This window comes from Eulemur rufifrons, chromosome 7 (genome assembly GCF_041146395.1).
Source record: "Eulemur rufifrons isolate Redbay chromosome 7, OSU_ERuf_1, whole genome shotgun sequence".
Taxonomy (NCBI): domain Eukaryota; kingdom Metazoa; phylum Chordata; class Mammalia; order Primates; family Lemuridae; genus Eulemur; species Eulemur rufifrons.
The window spans coordinates 6,155,492-6,167,332 of record NC_090989.1 but is presented as its reverse complement, the minus strand read 5'-3'; the positions used below and the strand labels follow the sequence as shown (position 1 = coordinate 6,167,332).

General features: G+C 43.2%; 2 pseudogenes; both read right to left on the bottom strand.

Moving 5' to 3' along the window:
• Window positions 1-4,676: 4,676 nt before the first annotated feature.
• Window positions 4,677-6,614, bottom strand: LOC138385674 (selenide, water dikinase 1 pseudogene; annotated as a pseudogene).
• Window positions 6,615-8,278: 1,664 nt separating this feature from the next.
• LOC138386082 (mitochondrial fission regulator 1-like pseudogene) lies at window positions 8,279-9,134 on the bottom strand (annotated as a pseudogene).
• Window positions 9,135-11,841: the final 2,707 nt, after the last annotated feature.

The window sequence follows — 11,841 nt, the reverse complement described above, 5'->3', positions numbered from 1 at the left end:
TGTACCTTCCTGTGTCCCAAGAAGCCCAGTCTCTGAGCTGGTTTGTCCACGTGGTGAAGATGGAGGACAAACAAGTGTTGGTATAAGCCAAGGAGAAGGTAGGAAGGGAGCTGATGGTCAGGATGCTTGTATGCTTAGTGTTCACCACTGTTGCATTTCCAAGCTGCTGCAGAAGGTGGAGAAGCAAGGGATGCAATGGGAGTAGAAGCACAGTGCTTGGAACAGCTGTTCAGCATCACCGTGACGGGTGAGTCGGTCAGGAACACCAGAACACACCATGCAGCATGTTTCCAGCCTGTTGCAAACTTTATGGATAATGACTGTATAATTGTTAGTAGATAAGATTATTGGGATTTCTGTTATTACAAGCTTTTCCTTCTAGCAGTCCATACTACTTGTTATTTCAGAAAGCACATTAAGCCAGCCAGCAGTTGGTCACGTTATTCTTTCCTGCTCACGAATGAAGCCTGGCTTTCCAAACAGGGAGGGGAAGGGCGCCGTGCTCCCTCCCAGATCGCTCAACTGTTGTGGCTTCAGAGGAGAGTCACTCCCTCAGAGGAGGAATTACTATTCAAGACTTGAACAGAAAAAACCCCAAAACAAAACAACCCCCCCCCCACAAAACCTCCCATGTTAAGGGGCACTTGTTCTAACTGACACTTGCAATCACATGAAAAAGTTAAAGGTCTCCCTGGCTCACCTGAACTGTAAAAGCAGAGGCGGTGGTATAGACACGTTTACCCGACACGGTTTGAGGGATGCCCCGTTCATCATCCTGGAGGAGGAAGCTGTTTTAAGTTTGATTAGATGTTGCCCCACATCTGTGGTTTTGAGTGTTGGTCAGAATAACAATTAAAAGCAGAAAAATATTCTCTTAATGCTGCTTTTACATTTTTCAAATTTAAAAAAAGATTCATTTCTGAATCCTTTTGCAGAAGCATTGTAACAAAGTTCTCTTTGTTGTAACCTTGTTTAAGGGGAAAATGGGAAAAAGGAAATACTAGGTGGCTTTTATTATAGTTAAATGATATAAAATGTTATTCCCATATGAATGACTTCTGATTTTTCTCTTTTTAGAGAAATCAAACACAACTTAGCTAGCAAAAACAGATGAGTCATACGTTTTCCTGATTATTGAATATCAGTGCGGTCGAATTCTATTTTGTGACTTAATGTCTTCATTATCACATGATTTTGCATCGTCATCCACTGCTTGTATAGATCAGACGTGCACGTTGCAGAGTGCTCTTTCAGTGGCACCAGGCCATGTGATCAGCTCACCACTCTGAACTGCGTGTGAAATACCATACATTTAGGTTTGATCTATAAAACAAAATGGCTTTCTCATTATGGAAATGTACCCATCCTGTTGGCTGGGCCAGCAAAGTTATTCTTTCCATTGATAGCTCTGAATGGGATGAGAGATCTTAGACTTGTAGATTCATCTATTTTATGCGTGCGTGTGTGTGTGTGTATGTGTGTGTTTTGGTTTTTGGTGTTTTTTTTTTTTTGAGTAATATTAAGGTTCTTGGTGAAACAATGTGGAACATTCTAGTGCTCTCTCATCTCTGAGCCAACTTTAGAAAAGAGGAGAATTGCCTCTTCAGTGTTATCAGTAGTGAGCTCATGGCTGGGGGCCTGGGCGAGGAAATGAGAAGGTTGCATTTTTCTCTTTTTCTTCTCAAGTTTTCTAACATAGACCCACTAATCAGTCTAGTGTATTTTTCCATGGGAGTGAGATGAAAAGAATGAAGTTTATGAAATCCTTTGTTAACTCTTGCATGTTCAACTTCCACATTAGATCAGGTGCCTCTATACTTAATAGCATCCCATACTACTTTTTGGAAAAAAGTCCTAAATAATACATACACCATGCTTATTCCATGCATAGTTCTCCTTTACTTTATATTATTTACTAACAATACATCCAGCATCCATAAACCTATCATCCAACTTGGAGCCAGGACATGGACAGTTACCTAGATAAATTTGTGTGTCTTCCAAGATCACAGTGCTAGCAGAAGAAAGACTTATGTGTCCCTTTGAAATACTTTGCTTGCTTATGACTATTTATAGTACTTATAGTTATTTGTTTAGTTAAGCCCTAAGAGAACAAAGACTGGGGACATTTAGTTCACCACCATATTTCATCCTGCAGTTTAGTGAAGTATCTGACACATAAAAGACTTTAATATCTTTTTTTAAAAAAATGTAATTCTGGTAAAAAACACTTATAAAATTTACCATCTTAACCACTTTTAAGTGTACAGTGCAGTAGTGCAACTGTGTTCACATTGTTGTGCAACAGATCTCCAGAACTTTCTCATCTTGCAAAATGGAAACTCTGTACCCATTAAACAACTTCCCATATCCCCACACGGCTAGTCCCTGGTGACCACTACTCTACTTTCTGTTTCTGAGTTTGACTATTTTATTTATTTATTTTTTTTCAAGTTTTCCGTTAAGCTTGAGTGAGTTTGACTATTTTAGATCCTTCATAGAAATGGAAACATACAGTATTTGTCTTTTTGTGACTGGTATATTTCACTTAGCATAATGTCCTCAAGGTTCATCCATGTTGCAGCACGTGTCAGAATTCCCTTCCTGTTTAATGCTGGATGATATTCCACTGTGTGGATAGACCACATTTTGTTTATCCATTCACTTGCCAATGGACACTTGGGGTGCTTCCACTCCTTGGCTAGTGGGAATAATGCTGCTGTGAACAAGGTGTGCAACATCTCCTTGAGACCTCACTTTCATTTCCTTTGGGTATATACCCAGAAGTGAAATTGCTGGATCATAGGGCAGTTCCATTTTTAACTTTTTGAAGAAATATCATACTGTTTTGCATACCTTTTATAATCCTTTTTTTTTTTTTTTTTTTTTTTGAGACACAGCCTCACCTTGTTGCCTGGGCTAGGGTGCAGTGGCATCATCAGAGCTCACTGCAATCTCAAACTCCTGGGCTCAAGCCATCCTCCTGCCTCAGCCTCCTGAGCAGCTGGGACTACAGGCGTGTGTCACCATGCCCGGTTGAATTTTCTATTTTTAGTAGAGACGGGGTCTTGCTCTTGCTCAGGCTGGTTTCGAACTGCTGGCCTCAAGTGATCCTCCTGCCTCAGCCTCCCAGAGTGCTAGGATTACAGGTGTGAGCCACCACGCCCGGCCTTATACTTTCTGAAGAGTTGTTGATGCTATAGTCTTGACATATTTTGGCTGGACAGGCTGGGAGCTTCTGCAGTGCCATCCCTGGAGAAGCTGAGGTAAGCTGCCAGCCTCAACCAGTCTCTGGCTAGATGTTACCACTTATCAATGCTTTTTTCCCCCTCTTTGCGTCAGTAAAATTCATTTTTTAAAAAGCCCAGTCATGTGAGTCATGAACTAACACATTAACTCATTTTTATAAATAACGTTTTTCTACCTAATCTAATATGCTGACTGTGAGAGTGATCAAATTTTTTTCTGAAAGTGGGATCTATTACTTTTCCTTTATGAGCATCTTAGTTTATTCCTGCTGCTATAACGAAATACCACAGACTGGATAATTTATAAAGGACAGACATTTATTTCCCACAGTTCTGAAGGCTGGGGAGTCCAAGATCAAAGTGCCGGCAGGTTTGGTGTCTGGAGGGCCTGGTCTCTGCTTCCAAGATAGTGCCTTGTTGCTGCATCCTCCGGAAGGAATGAATGCTATGTCGTGGCAACAGGGTCAGAAGGGCAAGAGAGAGACAAATTCTGAAGCCTCTTTTATAAGGGCATTAATCTGTTCATAAGGGCTCCACCCCCATTACTCAATCACTTCCCAAGAGGTCCCACCTCTTAATACCACCACAATGGGAATTAAGTTTCAACATGAATTTTGGGCAGGACACCAATTCAAACCACAGCCAGTAATGTATTAATCATATTTGTTCAGGTAGCCAGTATTACTCTTATTCTGGTAGAAGAAACACCATGTTCTTTTATTTCCTAAATCATAGTTAATCTGTCTGGGGCTCCTACGCACTGGAGTGGCTCAATCTCAGTCCATTCCCAAATGCTTCCCTTCATTCTGGAAGAGGCCTTTCTCACTGGGCTTTGAAACTCAGTGCTGCCCTGTCTTTCTTGAGGGTAGGGAAAAGAGCTGCTAAAACATTTTAAAAGGAGCTTTTAAAATTTAAAAGCGTAAATTTCTCTTACTAATATATCCTATTACTTAAAAAGAACTCTAACAATATAGAAATATAAAAAGGGACAGTTAACAACTCTTGATTGACTTTTTTGTTGTACATGTTTCTAGACTTTTCTAGAAACTATCCATATGCATATATTGCACATATTGGACTTGGAAGGACCTAGGTTTATGTCCTGAATTTACTTCTTTGTGTGACCTTGGGTAAATTACTCTCTAAACCTTGATTTTTTTTTTAACAAGAGCAATTTAAAAAATTAAATATTTATTTGATAATAAGTTTGAGCCGCAATGTTGGCAATGCAGATTTTTAACAAAGATCACAAAAAGTGCATCTTCAGTTATTGTAACAGGATAAAAAGATAATGGATTTTATTTTATTAATTGTATCCACTCACAAGGTCACCAGATGTGTAGACACAATGACAGATTTTTATTGTGGTTTACGGTCTTTAAATGAAGTCATCATAAAGGAAATAGGTCTATTTAAAAACAACTATTTCTATGTAGATGAAGAAGTGGCTCCAGGTGCACGATTCACATTTTGAGTGGCCACTTCGATAATCCAGGGTTTGTCTATGATTCTAGCTGTATAGTTGCCCTTCTCTACAATCCCAATAATCCATGTTTTGTGACCTTCACCATGAGGGACTTTATTTCTGCACAGAACAGGGTTGCTTGCTCACATGGTGAACAGATCCAAAGGCCTCCTGATGTCTCCGGGCAGGTCCGTGCATGAGGTCAAGCATGTTTCCACGGCCTTGTTCACAGCAGCCAACTTGGCCAGCACAGGCTGTAAATCACAAACAACACCTCCTTCCTCTGCTGCTTGGCTTGGCTCTCTGCCTGGCCCCAGATTCCAAAGCCTGTGATGTCGATGGCCTCATGGGCGTTGAACGTGTGCATGAGTCCTGCAGCTCTTCTGTTGAGCCCTGCCATGGTCATCATTGCTTCTTGGAATGTTAGCTCTGCGTCTCCTTGGGTGAACACTACAAGTTTAATTTTATTCATTTTTCAGGCATATCCAGCTCCTGGTGCACAGTGACTGGGACTTATGTCCCCAGGGGTTTCATCAACACCAGCACGTCCCCTGGCACTGCATCACCTGCATTATCTGGCACGATAAATTCACTGGGCTGGCAGACAGCTGCAGAGACTCCTCCCCAAACAATCCCAGGTTTAATACTCTTTGGCCACCTGTTCCAGATGTCCTTGTTTTCTCTGCTGCATCTTTAAAACCCTGTATAACCAGGGGCACAATTCATCCCCTTCTCTGTCAGGGATTTTATTACTGACCCCAATGAGCCTTGGCAGATTGTCACATTCTGTGACCCCCATTGTGTAGAGGTCACTGAGAACACTGGCACATGCTATCCTGCCCAGCACGTGCGGATCATCTACGACAGGATACATGTAATCTGTGGTGTCAACCGAGGAAAGGCCATCAGGCCTCAAAGGAATGACACAAGTGTCCACTCCAATGCTAAGCCTGGGCATAATGGCTCCCAGAAACCGCACATTTTGGAAGTGGCTCTCTTGTAAGGGTTCTAGCAATTTCTGCACGACACCTTGGGGCACTTTGTCACCTGTGTGTGCCCTTCAGTTCAGTGAATCTGGTTAGTCGGAAGCTCCTGTCCAACTCATAACTGTCCGGGTTAAAGGACTCCCATGTAGACGTGGTTCTTGGGCCCACAGTCCTCACAGCTCAGCCCTGCCTACTCCTGGTTGGCTGGGTTCTTTTCTTTTCTTTTTTTTTTTAAGAGATGGGGTCTTGCTTGTTGTGCAGTGGCACGATCATAGCTCACTGTAACCTTGAACTCCTGGGGTCACGTGATCCTCCCACTTGGGCCTCCCAAAGTGCTGGGATTACAGCCCTGAGCCACCGCTCCTGGCCTGGCTGGGTTCTTTAAGGATCCACCAGCTCGCTTCATGCCCTGGGCTTCCTCTTGAAAACAGGCCACGGGCCCTAAACCTTGATTTCTTTATTTGTAAAGTGAAAATAGATAACTCATATGGGTTCATGGTAAAATAAAGTTATTAACATTGTGCTTGACTTATAGTAAGTCCTCAGTAAATGGTCAATATTGGTGTTATTACTCATAAAATGGCATCATGTGTAACACTAGACTGTAGCCTTTTTTTACTTACCAAAGTATTTTTTTTTTGAGACAGAGTCTTGCTCTGTCACCTGGGCTAGAGTGCCATGGCATCAGCCCAGCTCACAGCAACCTCAAACTCCTGGGCTCAAGCTATTCTCTTGCCTCATCCTCCCAAGTAGCTGGGACTACGGGCACGTGCCACCACGCCCGGCTAATTTTTTCTGCTTTTAGTAGAGATGGGGTCTCGCTCTTGCTTGGGCTGGTCTTGAACTCCTCAGCTCAAGCGATCCTCCCGTCTCGGCTTCCCAGAGTGCTAGTATTACAGGCATGAGTCACCGCATCCGGCCTCCAAAGTATTATTATTTTTTTTCTGTATCAATCCTATAGATGTATTATATTCTTTTTTTGTAATGGGTTTATAGGCTGTAACTTACATACCAAGAGCATTAGGCTTGAAGGGGATGTGATTATCTAGCCGTGGTTCTCAGCTTTAAAACCACTGGTGCCTGGGCCTCACTGTAGAATAATGGAGCTTAGTTCTGGGGGTGAACACTGGGTATGGGCATTTTTAGAAGTACTTCCTCCACTACCACTATTGCATAAAACTTGCTTTCAGTGTAAAATTCAGTGATTCTTAGTAAATCTATAAGGTTGTGCAACCATCACCACAATCTAGTTTGTGTGTGTGTGTGTGTGTGTGTGTGTTTGAGACAGGGTCTTGCTGTGTTGCCTGGGCTAGAGTGCAGTGGCATCATCGTAATTCACCGCAACCTCAAACTCCTGGGCTCAAGCAATCCTCCTGCATCAGCCTCCTGAGTAGCTGGGACTATAGGTGCGTGCCACCACACCCAGCTAATTTTTTCTATTTTTAGTAGAGACGGGGTCCCACTCTTGCTCAGGCTGGTCTTGAACTCCTGAGCTCAAGCAGTCCTCCCACAGTGCTAGGATTATAGGCATGAGCCACTGCACCCAGCCCACAGTCCAGTTTAGACCATTTATATCACCTGGAAAAGAACCCTCCTGTCCACGCATGGCCAATCTTCATCACACCCCCAGCCCCAGGCAACCACTGATCTGCACTTTCTTTTATTTAATACTATTTTAATCATTCCAAATCCTTCCTTTAATGTCAAGCAGTGCTTCTACCCAAACACACATTGTGCACACACCATAGAGAAGGAGGCTGCAGGCATCTGAGTCATGCAGGGCGTGGTGGGTACAACCCTTGAGTCCTCAAGGAGCAGTCAAGGGCCTGGAAGAAAGACAGTCTGCTCTTTCCTTCCCGTCTTTCCGTGGAAGGGAAAAGTTTTTAATCAGTGGAGCTGATGAGGCCCCAGGGCCTTGGAGGGTAGATTTAATTGTTCAGTATGATAAAATATGTTCAAGGAAAAAACAGCTCCCTCCACAATTTTTTTAAAAAAAGAATAAAAGAAAAAAATAGCCCAGGTGTCAACTAGTTCAGTGGCTGGACCTGTACATGTAGACAGGGAAGAGGGGAGGGTGATTGCTGGGCACTGGTGTAGGTTTATGGTAGAACAGCATAAGATTTTCCCTGCGCTGTGAACATGTAAACACTTATATATTAATAGCTCCTTCCCCTCAGCTTGCTGTGCCGCAAGGAAGCCACTGAGAGTGAGTGACAGCTGGGCAGTGTCTGGTGAGACCAGTTGTGGGGTCTAATACAGTAAATAAGTCATTCACTTAGGACCTATTTTCACATAGAGGCAAAGAAAAACAAGAAACAACTTCTATCTTACCTTTAAACTGAGACATTCCATTCTCTACAATTACCCATAACAAATGTCTCAGGTCAAACAACATAACCTACTGGGGTTTGAAGTATAGAAAGTATAATCTAGCTCTTCTCTTTCAGCACAAGCTCTAGCTTGTCAGCAAAACTGTTGCAGAAGATTTCTCCTGGAGAGGCAGAAATGCCTGCAGTGAGGAAGACAGCTACCGAAGGAATTCCAGGAGCATGGGACCGAGTTTACAGAGCTGAGTGCTGTCAGTTTCCTTTTCTACTGATGGCTTCTTCTTTTAGGGCAAACTTCCTTCTTAGGGTCTCGGAGAAGAGCAGGAGAAGAGCAGTGTGGTCCTCCTCCTGCAGTAAACTCCAGTTCAGATCTCTTTCATCCAGTGAAAGTCCTTCAGGATACCGATCATGTCTGCACAGCTGCTGGCCTTGGACAGAGAGATGCCGTTGTCCTCTTCAGGTGAGCTGCAGGTAGCTGTGTTTTCTGGTTTGTTAACACTCAGGCCTGGCAGAACGAAGCAGGGGACCCCTACCTTTGTCTCTTCGGTGATGTCACTAATGACAAAGGAAGTGCTAGAGTGGAAGGAAGATGAAGATCCAAACAAGGTAGGGGAGAAGAGACATTAGAACTTCCTGCAGATAAGAAATCTGGCATTAGTGAAGCCGAAGCTGCATCAGCTGCCACTGTCTTGGCAATCTGGCTGCACAGGTGGCTGAGCTCGTCCTGCAGCTCAATGGTGCGGCTTAGGGCTGGCAGGGCTGGCTTCTTCAGGGCCAGGAGACTCTCCTAGGACTCATGGTTGGGCACTGAGGCATTGTGCTGCATGACAATCAGAGGGCTGGGCTGCAGGGGTGTGTATCACTCCTGGCCCGCACATACGTCTCCTCCCCATCCACAACAATCCACCCAGTGTCAGCCAGGGCAGGGACTGGGGGTGCGTCTCTCCAACTCAGGTCAGAGATGTTGGGCAAGGTCTCAAAAGATGGCTGTAGACATGGCCTCAGGGGTAGGTTGGTCTGGATTCTTCTCACTATACTTAAAGCAGCACGATGTGGCTTGTTTTGTCAGATTGGGGTAGTAAGTCACATTGGCTTCCATTCCTGACATTTCAACAGCTCCTGCACATGAAGGACAAGGCAGCCCCAGGGCAGCTGGGGAGGAGGGAGGCATGACTCCCTATCAGGCTCTCTTGAGGAAGGCTAGCTTTTCTTCCTTGGACTCTGGGACTCTCCAAAGGATACTTTTAAGAGAATGAAAAGACAATCCACAGACTGAGAGAAAACATTTGCAAAACATATTGCAGATAAAGGATTTGTATTCAGAATAAATTCAAAACTATTATATAATAAGATAATAACTCAGTAAAGAAAGGAGCAAAGGTTTGAGCAGATATTTCATCAAAGAAGATGTAAGAATGGCAAATAAGGAAAAAGCTTTTTTTAAAAACTTGACAGTTTAGTGTGATAGGCGGATAGTATTGGCAGCAACTGGAACCTGCCATATTCTTTTTCTTCTTCCACTGCTAAACTTGACTCAAGTCTTGAATTAAAGAATACAGTACTTCTGCATTCAGTGTCTGCCTCTAAAAATAGTTATAGCTCTTCTTCTAATAGATCTTCTAAAGTTTGTGTAAAGATCTTTTTTCCCTTTGTGAATTATATTCTTCAGAATAAGCAGTGTGGCTGGCTCTGTTTTCAAATCGGTGAACAACTCTGATTACTCAAGGTAGACCATAATGTCATAGCCCATAGTCTATGGATTGTTTTTCTCACTGTAATAATAATTTAAGCACTATTTTTTTCCAAATATGTGCTACTCCCAATGGTTGTCCCGCATTTTGCCCTAATTTACTACTACATGATTGGTGTGCATAGCCACTCAAATTATCATAAGGGTAACAGGTCTAGGAATTGCTTACTGATCCCAAATTTCATTTTTTTTTTTTTTTTGATACAGAGTCTTATTCTGTTGCTGGGGCTAAAATGCCATGGTGTCAGCCTAGCTCACAGCAACTTCAAACTCCTGGGCTCAAGCAGTCCTATTGCCTCAGCCTCCCAAGTAGCTGGGACTACAGGCATGCACCAGCATGCCCAGCTAATTTTTTCTATATATATATTTTTAGTTGTCCATATAATTTCTTTCTATTTTTAGTAGAGACAGGGTCTTGCTCTAGCTCACGCTGGTCTTGAGCTCCTGAGCTCAAACGATCCTCCTGCCTCGGCCTCCCAGAGTGCTAGGATTACAGGCGTGAGCCACCTCGCCCTGCCCCAAATTTCATTTTTAATCTTCCCAAGGCTGATAAACATTCTGCTGAATTTTGCTTTATTGAACCACCTTTAAATCTAATCCTTGGAATGTTGGAATTATTACTAATAAATTGACTAAAGTTAGGTTTTGTTCACCTAGCTACAGGACTGTTTCATCTTTGATGGCTTTTTTTTTTTTTTTTGGTGGTTAGAGAGCAGTGTCATCGTCATAGCTCACTGCAACCTCAAACTCCTGGGCTCAAAAGATCCTCCTGCCTCAGCCTCCCTAGTAGCTGGGACTACAGGTGCATGCCACCATGCCCGGCTCATTTATTTCTGTTTTTAGTTACCTGGCTGATTTTTTCTATTTTTAGTAGAGATGGGGTCTTGCTCTTGCTCAGGCTGGTTTCAAACTCCCAACCTCAAGTGATCCTCCCGCCTTGGCCTCCCAGAGCGCTAGGATTACAGGCACCCCATTTGAACTTTTTTTTTTAGAGACTCCCGAGTCTCTGGCATGTGCCCCACGTCCCCTGTTTCTCAGGTCAGGCTGAGGTGTGGCATGAGCCTTAACTCATCCAACAGTTATTGAATTCATCTGACATTATTTCGGCCAATGGTGCTTAGAAGTTCATGGCCTCCCTCTGACATTCAACACTGAGTTCACTAATAAACTGGTAACAGCCTTCTTGCCTGTGGAGTTGCTCTTGCTGCCATCTTGGTTGATTTTCACAAAGACACTGGTATTTACAGTAGGCAGAATAACGTCCCGCACCACCGAATGTCCACATCCTAATCCCCAGAACCTGCGAATATGTTACTTTTCATGGCAAATGGACTTAGCAGATGTGATTAAATTAAAAATTTTAAATGGGGAGATTATCCTGGTTTAGCCACATGGAGCCAGTGTAATCACAAAGGTTCTTAATAGAGTGAAAGAGGGAAGCCCGAGAGTCAGAGAAGATGTGACAATGGAAGCAGAGGTCAGAGTGGTGTGACTGCTGTGTTTGAAGATGGAAGAGGGCCACAGACCAGCTCTAGAAGGTGGAAAAGCAAGGAAATGAATACTCCCTGGCACCTCCTGAAGGAAGGCAACCTTGTCAACACTTTTATTTTTAGTCCACTAAGACCCATTTCAGATAACTTCAGAACTGTAAGATAATAAATTTGTGTTATTTTAAGTCACCAAGTTTGTGGCAATTTGTTACAGCAGCGTTAAGAAATAGTCTTAGGCTAGGTGCGGCAGTGGCTCATATCTGTAATCCCAGCACTTTGGGAGGCTGAGGTGGGAGGATCAGTTGAGGCCAGGAGTTCGAGGCTGCAGTGAGCTATGATCGCACCACTGCTCTCCAGCCTGGGCAACAGAGTGAGATGCTGTCTCTAAAAACAAAACAAAAACAAGAAATAGCCTGGAAAGGAAAGATATGGAGGAGAGGCAAAAAAAAAAAAAGGGGAAGAAACAGTCTTGTTATATGCTTCATTTTCCTCTTAATCTGCACTAGATCTAGATTGATTCATACCGAAATATCCTGGTTTCCATATTTCCTTTATACATGTTAATAGAAGAATTC